The sequence below is a fragment of the Chrysochloris asiatica genome, unplaced genomic scaffold, assembly GCF_000296735.1.
Source record: "Chrysochloris asiatica unplaced genomic scaffold, ChrAsi1.0 scaffold00233, whole genome shotgun sequence".
Classification (NCBI taxonomy): Eukaryota; Metazoa; Chordata; class Mammalia; order Afrosoricida; family Chrysochloridae; genus Chrysochloris; species Chrysochloris asiatica.
This window is the reverse complement of record NW_006408751.1, coordinates 2,194,158-2,197,407: the sequence shown is the minus strand read 5'-3', so window position 1 is coordinate 2,197,407 and position 3,250 is coordinate 2,194,158.

Below are 3,250 nucleotides of genomic sequence, written 5' to 3'. Positions count from 1 at the left end.
AAAGATAAATGAATCCAAACTCTGTAGCTTTCACTTTTCATTTCAACTGTAGTAGACTAACAAATCTACAGTTTTCTGCCCCAGAATGTTTCTACACTTCCAAGGAGTAAACTCAGCAAAAGAAAAACACTTGTAGCCAAAGCTATTTAAAAAGAAGATGAAGAAAAAGGAGCAAAAAATAAAATAAGTGTATGAAAGACAACTCTAGGACAAGTCTATCTAATACTTTTTAATCCTGGTTGTGAACAAATCTGAAAATTGCCAAAGACTAATTTCAGGTAAAAATAAACCAGCTCCAATTGTGAAAAATAAGCTCCCAGTGTGTATACTCTATCAGGGTTTTCTGGAAAATCTTAATAGTAAAAAATTTACTCTAATATTTTGGTTTTAAATGCTTACATTTAGTAGCTGTAACATGGCTCTAATAAACAAATGTCATCTTCTCAAGTCAGTAAATAAATAAGTATTTGATAAATTCCTGGTTGAAAACAATGAATGCCAGACAAATGTTTGCTGTGTTTTATTTACTGTGAGGGGGCATTCAACTTTGTGGACTATGGCAAATTATGGATAGCATTATGAGGAACAGGAATTCCAGAACACTTGGTTTTCCTCATGTGGAGATTGTACATGGACCAGGCAATGACCATTCAAATGAAACATGGGTAAACGGTATGGCTTACAACAGAGAAGGGTGTATATCAGGATTATATTCCTGTTCAGTCTGTGTGTATGAGGAAGGTTACGGACACGTTAACAACCTGTGAAGTGTAGATGGCATAACCTTGCATGCAAAGAGAATTTGAAGCATTGATGACTATTAAAGACTCCAGCCTTCAGTATGGATTGCATCTCAACAACAAAAAGAACACAAAAAATCTTCCCAATAAGCAATATCATGATAAATGGAGAAAAGATTGAAGTTCAGGATTTCATTTTTCTTGGATCCATAATCAACGCGTAAGGAAGTGGCAGTCAGTAAGTCAAATAATGTATTTCATTGGACAAATTTGCTGTTAAAGATCTCTTTAAGGTATTAAAAAGCAAACATGTCACTTTAAGGACTAACATGTGCCTGAAAGTCATGACATTTTCAATGATTTCATATACATAGAAAAGCTGGACAATGACTAAGAAAGATAGAAAAAGAATTGATGCATTTCAATGGTGGTATTAGTGAATATTGAACAAATCTGTCTTGGAAGAATGCTCCTAAGAAGAAGCATTTTGTCTCACTTATTTTAGACATGTTATCAGCAGGAAACAGTCTCTGGAGAAGGACATCATGCTTGGTAGATCAGTGCAGAAAAGGAAGACTGTCAATGAGATGGATTAACCCAATGGCTACAACAAAGGAATTCAAACATTGTAAAAGTTGTGAGCATGGTACAGGAAAGGACAGTGTTTCATTATGTGTTACAAGGTGTCTCTGTGAGCTGGAAATGACTCAAAAAAAACTATCACCAACATGTGAAAGCTACTAGACTACGTGCTCGATCAGATGAATTTTACCAAGGTTCAAAAAGTTCGTGAAAAAGAATCCATTATCTTTTCTTTTCTTTTTTTTTAATTTTTAGAAGCCCACTCTTATTTCATGGCCTCTGAAGATAAAGAAAAATATAGGTCTTATTTTGCACCACTAACCTTTAATGTAATGTCTCCTCTATCTTTATTCTAATGTTTCAAAGTTTTGAGAACAATGCCACAGAGGCTGTTACCAATTATATTCTTATCACTTACAGAATTCAAGTGACAAGTACTAGACTGATCTTTTAAATTCTCTGGAAATCATCATGAAAAAGAGTATTCATCAGGCAGTTTTGTTGTTGTTAAATGCTACAGCGTCAGTTCCAACCCATAGCGACCCTGTATAGGGTTTCCGAAGAGTGGCTGGTGAGCTAGAACTGCCAACCTTGTGATTCAAACTGACTTTGCAGTCCCGCGCATTAACCCACAGTGCCATACCAGTTTAACAGGTTTTAAATCATGAAGAAAATATCCATATGTTTTAAATAATTCTTAAAATACTTAAAAACCTATCTTTCAGTTCAATCGCATCTAAATTATGTCCAAAAGACAATGCTAAATTTTAGAATGCCATTTCAACTTTTACTCAGAAGTCTATGATATCAAAATGAAAGAGTCACAATAATTTTGTGAACATTAATTCCACCAGGATAAGATAGCAAGGCAAGACTACTTTGGGCTTAAGTGCATGGCAATATATGGAATATGATTTGGTAAATCCAGTAAACAGCCCCTGACTAAGATATATCTTGCTCAGTATCCTGCATAATGCCACATTCCCATTATGACATCTTAACAAAATTTATTTGTGTTGCTATATTCTGTTTCCTTAGATTGAAGAAGAAAAAGAAAACCTTTTAAGGCAGGCAACATAAAACCATAAAGGGGAAATATTGGTATACTATGTATGTGTGCATGAGTATGTGTGGAGTCTTTGAGTGACACAAATAGTTAAGCATTAGACTACCAAAAGAAAGGTTGGCAATTTGGTATGTTGTTATTGTAAAGTGTCATCAAGTCAGTTTCCTCTGATAGTGACCCTCTATAGTGTTTCCAAGGAGTGGCTTGAGTTTGAACTGCCAGAACTGTAGTTAACAGTCCAGTGCTGATTTTACAGAACCAAACCAAGACTATATATATCTTTTAGTAAAAATGTTAACATGTAAAAGGTTTGAAAGAATATTTAACAATGATGTATCTTGGCTTCCATACTATTTCCTTCTTTTTCTTTTCTTTTCAAAATGTAGTGTGTTACTGTGAACCCGGGTGGAGAAATGGTCAGCCAGCAGTGTGGCAAGACCTGGGGACTCTTGGTCCCAGAGTCAGTGACACAGCCACAGAGGACTAGAGTGGAGAGTGAAGCATCCAGCTGATAAAAAGAGAGGGGATATACACAAGAACACCCACATTTGCAGATAATACTCACTTGACATCGCTTCAATGACTGGATGATCAGAGCTCAACCAGAAGAAGATAGAAGAGGAAAAAAGAAGAGTAATCTGATACAACTTGATGAATTTGACCTACACCTACAGATGCAGTAGCTCATAAGAGGGAACAAATCCTTACTGCAAGAATCATTCCCATCCCCTCCACACACAGAGTAGACAGGGATGGGCAACTTGGACATTGTTGTTGTTGTTGTTGTTAAGTGCCGTCGAGTCAGTTCCGACCCATAGCGACCCTGTACAGGGTTTCCGAGGGTGTAAATCTTTACGGGAGT